General features: G+C 36.3%; 1 protein-coding gene across 12 annotated transcripts in view; it reads left to right on the forward strand.

The window, feature by feature from the left end:
- The window catches only part of TINAG (tubulointerstitial nephritis antigen), a 132262-nt gene that overhangs the window by 69339 nt on the left and 49530 nt on the right, over window positions 1-13393 (forward strand). For 8 of the 12 annotated variants that reach the window (XR_006014129.1, XR_006014132.1, XR_006014134.1 and 5 more), the window contains one exon: window positions 199-3149. The gene's annotated coding sequence lies outside the window, so the exon portion shown is untranslated. The remainder of the gene's footprint in view (window positions 1-198; window positions 3150-13393) is intronic. The other 4 variants (XR_006014130.1, XR_006014135.1, XR_006014131.1 and 1 more) reach the window with 4 other exon arrangements.

The raw sequence follows: 13393 nt of genomic DNA on the forward strand, positions 1-13393 counted from the left end.
TACACATGTTACAGACATTCATAGGACTGGCATTCAGAACAAACTGAGCGGTATCTCCACTGGGGCAGGGGAAGTTGACTTGACTGTAAGAAAAAGGTCATAACATTTTAAACAGTCATTCAAAAACAAGCAGCCCCAAAATCCAAACCCCATTCCCTTAATTTTACATCTCTTATGTGGTGACTTTTTCACTCACAGGCCAGTGGAGTAGTTTCAAGAGAAGCAAAGGAATATAGCATCCATCTTTTGCTAAAACCTCATGACAAAAGAGATGGAAAAGAGTGGCAGGTTTCCCCTTTAGTATGTCGATTATAACTTTCCTGCATAAATTCTGAGTATATTGAGTCTAAGTAAGTAAGTGTGTTGGAGCAGGTCTCTTTTTTTTTTTTTTTTTTTTTTTTTTTTTTTTTTTTTTTTGTGTGTGGCCTTTATGTTAGCACAGGAATTCTGCACTGAAGTACAGGAAACCATCTTTCTTATTGAACTTAAATAATTTTTTTAAAAATTTCTTTTGGGATTTTTCAGTATTTCTTTTGGACTTTTACTTTCTTCTTTTTCGTTCAGCTTGTCTGAGAGAGGAGGAACAACCTTGCTGCTTCTCCAGGATTTCCTGGGTTCTGTAAGGCACAATGAGATGAGGCTTTGTAAAGCACTTTATTGTCCTGGGTCTCAAGGGAGGCAAACAAAATCTGCTGTCTGTGAGCTTCCATTTCTATCTATAACATAAGGAAAACCTTAGTATTTCAGAGGCATAATATGTAGCTGGTGAGATAAAGTTTAATAAATCTGGTGAGGTATTTATATACATATTATGTATATGTCTGCAGTTGAGGGAAGATAATTGTCAAAAGCAATGGGAATGGACTGTAATGCAATGCAATGCAATGCAATGCAATGGAATAGAGAGGGGTGAGATCATGGGATGACTGATAGTCTCAGAGCAATCTAATTTAGCAAAATAGGTGAAGGAATAGAGACCAACCTACTCAGCTCAGGGAGCTGCTGGCAGCTTGCTTACGTCATGCTGAATGCTGCTCATTGTTTAATCAGTCAAGGTATAACTCCCTTGACTGTGTTTGGAGAATTGAGGGAAGAAATATTGAAAACATATTTTGCTGTATTAATTATAAGACTCAATTCTGACACTTCTTTACTACTGTCAGACGTGACTTCTATGCACCAGCTCAATAACAGAACACTGCTATTTCAGTCTCAGTGTATTTTTTAACAGACTTACAAACTGAAAAGGGAGTGAAAATAAGGAATCAGTCACAGGGTTGGCCAAGCAGCAATTTTCCATCAGCACACAGGCAATGGAGTAGTTCTCCTGTTAGCATGCTCCAGCAGGGTGTTTTAGAGTGTGATTCTGGTGATGACATCAGTTTTAGGAATATGGTTGCACTGGCCAGGTCTCACGTGCTGAAGCATGCAGCCAAAGCTGCTGGCTCTTCTTAAGTTTGCACTTCCTACTCTGAAACCCTATATACATTTTGCTGCCTCTGCATTGAAGTCCAGTACACAAAAGACTGTGAGGGATATTAGAAAACTCTCTAACAGCAACCGAGCAGGAGAGGGGCTCCCACTTATGTTCATGGTCACAGGGAGGAAAACAAGTGATCCATCAGTCATGGGACATAAAGGAATGAATGGGGAATGGAAACTGCATTCATTTCAAACTAAAATTAAAGCTCGGCATAACTTTGTTTCACCTCTGATTAATTTAAAACTTCAGTTAACCAGGCCTGGCTTTTCTTTAATAGAGATGAGAATCATATTTTCTTTATAACTTATTTATGCTTATAAATAAGCTGGCAAGCCAAATGAGTCAATGTGGTTTCTTAAGTTCAGGTCTTTACAGATCCTGGCAAAAGAAATATTTATGCAGATTCCAGCCAATGTATTCCCTTCCTAGTAAATTCTGATTACTTCACCTTTATGTCCTGTCTGATACTACTGACTGCTTTGTCTCACAAATGGAAGAGTTAAATCATAAATACTATCACCCTGTGTCTCAGTGCTCTTCCTCCTCCTCCAAAAAGAAAAGACCAAAGGCTCTATCATTTAAAGGCTACAAAGATCTTAGGTGAAATCCCAGTGTTATTGAAGGCAATGTCAAAACTCCCACTGAGTTCAATCAGGTCAGGATTTCACAGCTTGTTTTTGTAAAGCTGATGAGTAAGAGAACGTGGGATATGGGTATATAAAAGAGTCACAAATCACAGAATGTGAATCATGCACTGTAAGAGCAGAGATTTTATAATACAAGAAATAGGTCGTTCTGGAAAAATAAGAGTTGCAAATCTAAAGCTGATAAAAGCGAAGTGTTTTTATCTCATGCATAGTCACTTTTGGAACACTGTGGCACAACTTTCTCATTTCTGAGTGAAGTGCTTAGAGTCAACATTAGGAATGGAATAAAACGGGGCTTAAATTAAAAGGGGCTATACAGTAAAAATAAGCGCTATAAATGTCTATGATCAATAAAAGAAGATAAAAACAAAAACAGATGAGCTTTGACAAAACACAACTCTTAGTCACAATCACACACTTCTAAAGGCCAGGGAAGTGACAATTATTGCAATACTTTCTCATAAAGTATTCCTATTTGCCATCTTAACTGAAGGATACACCATACAGAAGAGATGCCATAAGCTCTATTGAAAATAACTGATGTTGTGAGAAGAGATGATTCCGTGAAATTAGTCTGTGCATTATATGCCCCAGCAATAGACACAAGGGTTTAACACTGAGTAACCTCATGTCTCCCCATGTGGACACGAACTGCACTCTGTGCCCTACCACTCACTGTCCCATCTTTGCAGAGTGGCAGCAGCTTAAAGAAAACAATAAATTTACTTGACGTAAGCAAAAAGCCAAGTCCTTATCCAATAACTTAGAAAGAAAATTATAAAGAATAAAGGACACTGGAGTAGGGGGGTGGACTAGGTGACCAGAGGTCCCTTCTGACCTGAATTATCTTTTGATCCTATGAAAACACAAGAATCTGCAAACTCAAAATGCAAAGATCTCAACCTGTTTTCATTGCAGGAAGGGATTTCTCTGATGCATTTACTGGCTGCAAGGACCCAACTTGATAATCCTGCTCCTCACATCCTATCTGTGGAACATCCTTATTCATCTGCTATCTGGTACTGTTGCTCTTGCTCGGGTGCCTGGCACTTGTGAAAAATTTAGTGGTTGCTCTCAGGTTATTTGAAAATTAGTGACATTCTGCTTTCCTTCATGTTAATTCCTCTATCCGTATAAACATTTTCTCCTAGAAAATCAACGGAGTTGAAGCTACAAATCCACAGTTGCAGTATTTTAGAAATGATGTATCTGAGAAGTATGTTCTTTCTTCACAGTGGTCTTTCTGTCTGCTGGCTTTTACAGGGACAGTTAATGGCACATTAATTTATATATTCTTTAAAGGCAGCTTGTCACAATATATTATTGGTCTCCAGATCAGTAATATGTTAATAAATTCATGCTGTTAAAAGACAGATACTTGGGTTTTGGACAAAAAAATCCCCCAGAATAAAAATAACAACAACAACAACAACAACATCAAATCATTTTCATTAAAAATTTCACATTTTTAAAAAACTTGAAAATTCCAGCATTTTTCAAAAATCATTGATGAGACCACATGATACTATTTCAGTTACCTGAATCAGTGATTGCACCTACTGAGTAGCAGCTCTCAATTTTCTTTTTCCATTCTTGCTGGATTTATTCCATTCTGTCAGAGGAAGACAAAAAGATGAAGACTTTATCTCTGTTTTACCTGCACTTAGAAACTAAGGTGTTTTTCCAAATTGGACACTCTAGTGCTTGTTCCTGCCTTATAACATTCTACAAAGGAAGTACCAGCGCCAGGATTTTACCAAAAGACTTTGGGCCAGATCCTGGAGCGCAGAGCCTGTAATAGCAGACTTATTATATAACTGGTTCAACTTTGATTTAGTTCAGAGTGTCTGGCTTTTAATTGCATAGAAATCCATAAGCCAGGAGGGAAGGGAAAAGAATCATTGTGACTCATCTAAAGGCTTAGACAGCAATCATTTTTGTGGATCTTCTCCACATGAAATTGACCTTTGCAAATGTGAATTGATATAATCCTCTTGCCAAAGTAAGTCCCCCTCTTTTAACCTTATCAAATTATGGACAACACCTCCACTGCAGATAAATTCAATAATTGAAGCTACCAACCACAGTTATTTTACTGTTTAAGAAAGAAGATCCAAAAGAACCAACAAGAAAGAGTACATAATAAAAATATCTCATTTGGCTACAGTCTCATTTTGCTGTTTCTGCTTTAAGAAATTTGATGGAGAATATTCCTTTAGGATGGCTCCCTCCTGCAATAGGATTGAAATTGTTTATTTCGTAAATAAATTGTGACCATTCTTTCAGTCTATTATGGACAGGGAAATAGTTTTATGTAAGGATTGGGAAATTTTGCTTAGGATGTTTATGGATGACTTGAGAGAATTGTAAAAGGAAGAAGAATACTGATCTTACCTGAACCTGTGACATCAGAATAAGTATTAAAGAGATATTATTTTAAAAAACTCCATTATTGACATTGCTCATTAATAGGTAAGCCATTTATATAAAGAAACTAAAATCTGATTAATTTCTTCACTTTCACAGAACCAAAAATCAGTTTTTACATGCTTTTCTAAAGTAAGCCATTGAAAGGAAACTTGATTTAAGCTAAAATTGATAAGGATATTTTTATTCCAGAATATTTTGGAGCTATAAAATAACATCAGATGGGCCAATGCTTTTTTACAAATTTTACTTGATATCACTTAAGAAATAACTAATATTTGTCCTTTTGACATCTCATACTCTTACAAAAGAAGAAACTCAAACCCTAACCCTAAAACTCCTGAATAATTTATTAACATCTCTGTTTAAAGAAAAAAAATAAAGTACATTTCATCATTTGTTGGAGCCTTACAACTTTATCTCCTCACCATCTCTTGAGCTAGGTATCTCACATATGTCCAGTGTGACACTGTCTTGATGTCTTGGGAGACATCCGTGCTGTCAGTTCATGACTGACCAAACAGTCCAGAACTATACAAGTAACCATCAGCAATGCACTGCAATTTGCTGTGACAGAGACATTAATTTGAATAACCCACTAAATACTCTCAAACAGTAGAGAAAAAGGCAAAATGAGAACTACAAAACCTTCTTTCTTGAGCTTTTATAAATACATTTGCAAGTATTTATGGCCAAGAGTATTAACTCCTTTGAAACTTTAAATTGGAGTAACATGAGCCAGAAAATATAATTGTCCCATGTAATCTCAGAAAATAAATAAATAAAATCCAAGTAATATCATCACCATCTAGTCTCCCCCAGAACAATTCTTAGCATCAAAAATACAAACAACAGTAGATACCATCTGAATTTCAGTAGAGGAACAAGCTAATTATAATAACCTAATTTTATCAGAATAAATACTAACATTTTATAAAATAGCCATTTATAATTACCTTGCTGGTAGCAACTTTCCAAATCAGATGCAAACAATGTTGGATCTCTTATCTGATAAACAAGAGGTGGAAATGGTTTTTTTGGGAGTTAAGAGTCTGACACTCACACCCCTATTGCCTGAGGTAGCAAGGATCGTGCTCCGTTTTCTCACCTTGTGCAGTCTCAGACCAGACCTGAACTGACTGAAACAAAATTTGCTGTGCTATTTCCCACTTTTTAAAAATTATTCTACTGTAGTTGAAATGTATAAAGCTCAGTATATGCAAGTTTTAAAAAAATACAAACTACAAGCAGTTAAGGCAGAACAAAGTCAAACTTTCTCTTCACTGTTTTACCTAGGCCTCCATCTTTGCCTTCTGCAAAATTTCTTTAGCATTCACAAGTTATGGATGTGTTAAACAGGCACACAAGTGCCGGTGGTCTCTTTTGTTTCTGCCTAAGGTACTGAAGTCACATTTCTTTCAGGAGAGAAAGGACATCTTGAAATTATTTTATCTGACACATCCTAGATGATCTTCTAGATCATTTATCATGGTATTAACTAAAGATATTAATAGCATTAACAACAAGATATTCAACAGTGTTTAATCAAGATATCAAAATTTCTTTGACATTCATGCAGCAGTAGGTTTGCAAAAGCAAGAAACTTACCTGTTTGAAGTTGTATGACAAGCTTGTAGGGACCCTGGCAGCTCCTGTCCTTGATCCAAGCCTCCTTGGCTTTCACCCCTGTTGTTGCCAGACATTATTTGTCTCTGAAAGAAGCTAAGTGTATATTATCAGGTCCTAATGTCTATTTCAATGCTTTGTCAAATATGGTATAAAATGAGCAAGCATGTCTTTCAGTCAGTGTTCCTATTAAAGTTTCTTTCCTTCCAGTGTAACCAACATTTTTCTACTCATGCTTTTTAATAGGAAACTGAAGGGACCCAGATACAGCAATAAACAACAATCTAAGTGTGATGGCAGCTGCAATCTGTTTTTTATTTTAATTTTTGCTTTAAATACTTTTTCTATGTATTATTTCCACTGAAATCTGGTCACTTCTCTCTTGCTTTGATGACTCTCTATAGCTCTTTATTAATTTCCTTTTAATTTTGCAGCACTAAACAAGGTGAGGTACTGATATCAGCTAAAACTACAGCCATTGAACACATTTCTGATAGAACTGCATGCATTTTGTATATACTTCAAAAATATAAATCTTATTAATTGAAAAAATAATTACAAAGATCAAATTTCTGTAAGATTCTGTTGTCACAGGTAGTAAATGAATAGAAAACGAATAATTTAATATATTTTTAAATTATTAATTTTATCTTTTTCTGCAAAGAATTGAACTTTGCCCTCTAAGTGACTGCAACCTCTGAACTAACACCAGACCTTTTTGATGTTCTGGTGGGTTTTTGTTTGTTTGCTTGCTATTTTAGACATTTTCACAGAAAAAAGTGACCCAAAATTGGGGCAAATATTAGGGGCCTTGTATGTTTTCACATGTAATATATAAACACAGGCACAATTGTCACTCACTGAGGGGCGTCAAATTTCCCTGAAGCTTGGGCAGAGTGTTTATTATCTTTTGTTTTTTCTAGATTAAAATGTTTGCAAAGTCCTGTTTTAATGTTTATGACATGCTGGCAACCATACTGTAACTGATGCCATTAAATATGTAACAGTGTCAGCTTCATTTTTTTCTCTGTTATAATAATTGGATGAATTTTTCATGGAAGTTACTGTTCTTACATTTGAGGTAAAAATTTACCTATATCAAAGCCTTCATAAAATGTCTGAATTAAATGTCTAAACATCTAAAATTATAAATGCCATCTTCAACTTTTATCCATGTTGAACAGTAGAACTGAATCAAATATTACTTCAGGCTCTGGAAATAGCTGGAGGCTTCATCTTTAGTCTCCTATTTTCCTGTATCTTTCTGACACATAGGATTTTGAGGCAGAATATATTATCTCATAGAGGTTTGATCTTTTAACCCATAGGAACCAATTCATGCAAGAATTGAAGCTTGGTCTCTAAATGACCTATGTCAGATATCGGTAAACTGTGTAAACATATTACTTATAAAATCTGAGCATGAGCTTCTGCAACCTTCACAGGTATATACACAGTGTCCAAAATTTGGATAGGTATTTAAAATTTAACTGTTTTCATCATCAGAAACCTGCATTTTTGGGGCTGGGTACTAATAATCCAACTTCTCTGTTTCCTTTTTCTCTTTTCCTTCTTTTTAAAACTCTGTTTTACTACATCTCTTTTATTAGGTATATGCTGAAAGCAAGCCCAATTCTATAAAAATACCTTTCTTCCTGCAGCTGGAGTTCCAAGACTCCCCATCCTTGTCAGTGAGTACATTGAAGCCCAATCTAGTAGAGATTTAAGCAAGGCAATGAGCAAGGGCAAATTGCTGTTTTCTAAGGTTCTGCCAGTCATCGCTACCTTAACAAAATGAATACATTATCTCTTTCCCTTACAGTTGCCCTTTTCCTCATGTGAATTGCAATTCAGGTGTTTATACATTTAAAGGCCAAATTGTGCCTTGACACACAGCTTGCACAGCTGTGACCCGTGAGATCGTAGGTTATGACACATTTACAACTGTTTGCCTCGCTCGCTAAAGAATGATGGCAAAAAGAGTCACCATTTTAAGGTGAAATCTTACATTAGAAAAAACCCCAAATCTTACAATGTGCAGACAACTCACCAGTGGTACTTGGTCACTCATCAGAGGGCATTAAGCTGAAAAGCAGCAGTGCTGACTGACTCTGTGTCTCTGCCAAAGGGCACAGAGCCGTGGGAAGCAGAGGCAACCTCCCCTGAAAGAAGACTGCAGCATAAAAATCCACTTCCAGGAGCAGAAACAGAAGGGAGGCCAAAGTAATCTATGCTTTTAACTTCAATTTGTTTACAGTGAGATGAAGGTCAAGATATCAGATATTTCAGATATCTTCTGAAACTCCTGTGGCAGACTGGTAAGCATAATGAAACATCAAAACACCAAACAGTGGGCTGAGCAGTAAAAAAAGGAACTGAACATTTGGAACTGAGATGGGCATGGCCAGGCAGTTGGTGGGAATTATTCATGTCTGCCAGACCATCCAATAGGTAAGCACAGCACATGAAGAAAAGATGGAAAGGCACAAATGAGGGCATGAATAATGCTCCTGAATAACACAATGGGCACTGATTGCAGGTTACACTCCCTGAACATGCTTCAGAGACAAACGCCTTTGCAAACAGGACACATTTTCAACTTAAGAATATTAAGGATTGAAATGTCTTTGTGTTGTTATGCCTAACAGCAAGGGCTAAGAAAATAGTATACAACTGGGAAATTTGTATGGTTTTCTCTGAAATATCTTACTCATTTATAAAAGATTTTCTTACAATTTCTAGACAAATTGAAGCACCACCATATGCTGAAAGTCATTCTTACATGCACTGTGCTCCTCAGTCAAGTCTGGTGTCTCATTAAGAGTTACTATTTAAATGTTTTAGCGTTAATGTGCCACAAGGGATACTATGATCACTTTTTAAATTTTCTTCACTGTTCTCAATAGTATCCCTTTCTATATTTTTACTTAAGGCATTTTTTATAATTCAAGATTTTCCATTTGACTAAAACTGATTAAAATTAAAGATATTTCATTTACTTTTTTTTACTTTATGAGTATAGAACACACTTTAACGATTGTATTATAGTGACAAACTTCTAGTTGGCTTTCCACCAAGCATGTGTCTGTCATGAAGCATCTTGGTATTAGAACCATTGCTTTGTACTCTCTTCTGTAACATAGAGAAGAGAAAAGGTAAGTCTCAAAAGAATAAGCTAATAATGAATACAAAGATAATTCAAAGATAATTCAATTTTTCAGGAAACAGATGCTGCCTTGTAAGTATGATTTCCTACTGTAATAAAAGCAAGTGGAAAAAGGATTGCAAGCAATAAAAACCAGTTTTATCAGATTCTTAAATAGACCAGGACCTGTCAAATATTCTTTGATGGCTGGTGACTTGGGATTCTATAGCCTAGTTTATCTCCATTGGTTCAGTCGCACAGTACTGGAAAGCCAATATCTGTGTCCTAATTCAACTTCTCTATATTGTTCTCCTTTATGCTCCTGGGTCTGCAATAAGGCACTGCATTTTACAGTAATATATAAAAGAAAATCCAGATCCTTAAGTATATCAGGTTGCTCTATATTATGTCAAACCAAAGCAGGTGTGTGAGTTGATTTTTTTCTAGACAATTTATTTATAAAACCTGTCAAAAATGGAAAAAGAAACACTTTGGGGTTTTTTTGGCTTTTTTTAGAGTATTCAAAGAACAAATTTGCACAGAATTGACATTTGGACAATCGGGAATTGAAAAGATAAGTAAATTGAATGAAGCATAAAAAACATGTCATGCTTTTAAAATGCCATGATACTGGGAAAAACTGCAGGTCCTTCTAAAGACAGGGATCTCACATTCTTAAAAATAACTGGATTATTTATTTGGGCTGTCAACCTGACTGATGATCTGCACAAAACCTTGTAGTAAAATTTTCATTAAACTTTTTATCATCAATTCAATCGTTCTTCAGAAAGCTATATTGATTTAATTTTCTTTTGTAAATGAAATTTTTCTTAGAGAGATGCATTGAGATAAAAATATTTATTGTTTTATTTTATAGAATGACACTTTTAAGTGGGATTATTCTTTCAAAATCAGTTAATCTATTACTGTTCCATTATTTTATCTCCCTGTTTCCTCATGACAGTATGGAATAGTGCATCAATCAGTAGTAGCTCATAATAATATAAAAATATTGTTGGACTTTATCATATCTCAAATTTTAAAGGAAAGCTGTTACTTAAAACTGGTTGAAACTACTGATATTTTAGAACTTAATGTTTCCTATATTCCTGTAATAGTTTTGTCAGGAAATAATAAAATCTGTCTAATTATTTAACGGAGCTATCAGTGATTCAACAGGTGTGTGCTTTTCATGTTTAAGAATAAAGAAAATTGTTTATTACCATTGTAACATACTGTTCTTTATACCACAAGACTGATGTGTATTGATTTGTAATTTAGGAAAAGATTTCCTACTTGTCAAGCATCTGAAATACCTGCCTTGTAAAGTGTTATATGACAAGGCATCTCTTTTAACATGTTTGATAAACAGAAACCATACATTATAGTATTATTACATTAAGTGGTTGCTGTTGTGTAGAAAATCATTTTGGCCAATACCTAGTGGAATTAAATGCTTTAAAATATGTCTCATGCCATCATAGCTTCACAGGATTATCTCAACCATATCTTAATTCTTCTGTATATTCAGCATGTCCATTTGTAAACCGCTGCATTTTGCAAGCCTTGATAACTGTGAAAATGATCCCCACAGAAATTCTGAGCGCCTTTAAGGGTACAGTGGCAAGTCCATTGGCATAAGTATTTCTCAGGAGCCATATTCACTAATATTTTCTTCAGCATCTAACCTCCTATTGAGGATCCAGTGGTTGGTGGTTAATGTACATTTTCTGCTGTGACGGCTGGTTTCTAATGATAATCATGTCTTTTCTGAACAGAGAAACTGATAGGTAAAGTCAGGATGTGAATAACATTTCTCAATCCCAATTTGAACAGATGGTCATGGTTTATAGGAGAGGTATGAGATCAAATCAGGAAACACAAAGCAAATAATTAGTGTACGCAGTCAAGGCACTGGAAAAAGACTGTAGACATGGGTGTTAGATTGCAAAAGAAAGGAGAGTAACGTGGTTTATCCCAGCTCAGAAATAAACACAGTACTGGGATCAGAACTTGTATTCTGTCTTAATTAATAGCCTAGATGAGTGAAAGGGTTGCCGTCTTGCCAGGTTTGTAGGCAACTCCAAGTTAGAGGGAATAGTCCATAAGTGGAGGCTGGAGAAATGGGTTGACAGGGACCCACGTCCTGCAGCTAGGTAGGGACAGCCCCCACAGCACAGAAGGCTGGGAAGCAGCTCTGTGGGAAAGGGCTGGAGTTCTTGGTGGGTTGCAAGGAAAGCCTGAGCCAGCCGTGAGTCCTGGCTGCAGATATGGCCCACAGCACTGGGGGTTGCACCAGCAGGTCCACAGGAAGATCCTTTCCCTCTGCTCAGCACTGATACCTTATTGTGATTCCTACCACAATTTCTCAGTAATCTTTAACACTCTGGATTTGCTGTACAAACAAAAAGTCATGTTTTTAGCAGAATTTTCTCCATTTATTTAAATGTTAAGTTTTCTTTCTTCATAAATCCTTGTCTGGGATTCTGATACATTAATTGAGTTTTGGTTTAGGTTTTTTTTTTTTTTTGCCTCTGTTTCATTACATTGTCACATTGTGACATTGTCAACAGCTCAGTCTGGCTGTTCAAGCAACAGGTTCAGCATAAAGTCTGAAATGTGTGAACATAGAGGTGAACTTCCCTAGCCAATATATTCCTTTAAAAAGTGATGGATGATATTGCTGGTTAAAATTAAAAACAACAGGCTAGGAATTTGGATGAGGCTTGAATATCCTCATCTCTCTTTCAGTTACTAACAATGTCTGAGATGAATTAGGTGCAGGTCTCTTACACTGCTTTAAAACACAAAGCAAAAATGCCCCATCCTTGGAGGGAAAGGGAAAGATGACAACTGTCTGGGATGTTTCAGTGACTTCTTAGAAATCTAGCTGTTTAAAAGTAGTTAATTTTAATATCATTCAGGTCAGGTTTCCATAGTTTTGACTGGAAATTACTCCTATGAAAAATTCACAGTTAAAGGAGGCAATATAAATAAACTAGGATGTAACTCTGTAGCATTGCTATACCTAAAGACAGAATCTAATCCTAAATACTTTTGCAAGATTCAATTGTTTTCTTGTTCTGAAAAGTATGTGTCCTGTAGAAATTAAACTTCTCAGCATAGTGGTGCAAGTGATCACACAGCAACAGCTACTAAAGTTATGGGAATATTTAAAAACATCTTTTGAGATTTCCACCTTCTACCTTTTCTTCAGAGAGTCACACAGTGCAGTAACAATTTTTAATTTTCAAATCTTGCTTAATATTGGCTGTCTAGTTCCGTGGAAGCTGCATTCCACCTCCATTTTTGGGGTTTGTTTACAAGGCAGTGATTTGCTCTGCTGTAGCGGATCATGTGGAAAGCTTCCTAGCTAAAACCTTGTTATTATTATTCAATAATTGGTAATCATTCCAAAAGTACTAGAGATAGTTTTCAAATAGAGGAACCAATTATGTAGTTGTAACACAGTACTAGTCTCCTTTGAGTAATGTACCTTAGAAAAGCTGCCTCAAGACAGAGCATTTTGGATACACCAGGCTGCTTCTGGACAGCCCCAAGATAGGAGCTGGGTGACTTTTCCGAAGTGTTTGAATGAGGAGAACATGGATACTGATAGCATAAATGCAGGAAAAAAAAAAAAAAATTATAAATCCTAACAGAATAGTGCAGCAGTGGAAGATGCTTCTTACCACTCATTGTAGCTACTTACAACACAGCTGTGCAAACCATGCCTTCATACTACTCTGTACAAATGTCACATGGTATTACTTGGTGATGTTACTTTGCTGATATTACTCAGCTGTTTATAAACTTGAGAAGTTTGAAAGATGCCTTGGAAGCAACAGCTGCAGTTACTCCTGTGATGCATGGAGCACTTCAGAGACTGCAGGGCCAGGAGGGACCACTGAGACCAGCAGGGCTGACTCCTGAGGCCCTCAGCACGTGGCAGGTACCAGCCCATGAGGCAGCCGTAGAACTCAGTGTTACTGCAAAGTAGCCCAAAAAAACAACAGACCTCCTCTGATCCATCAACAAGAGCACTGGGTTTGGGTATATTGAGCA

Source organism: Corvus kubaryi, unplaced genomic scaffold (genome assembly GCF_017639235.1).
Source record: "Corvus kubaryi isolate FWS band 111438036 unplaced genomic scaffold, C.kubaryi_AGA036_p1.0 split3-73, whole genome shotgun sequence".
Taxonomy (NCBI): Eukaryota; Metazoa; Chordata; class Aves; order Passeriformes; family Corvidae; genus Corvus; species Corvus kubaryi.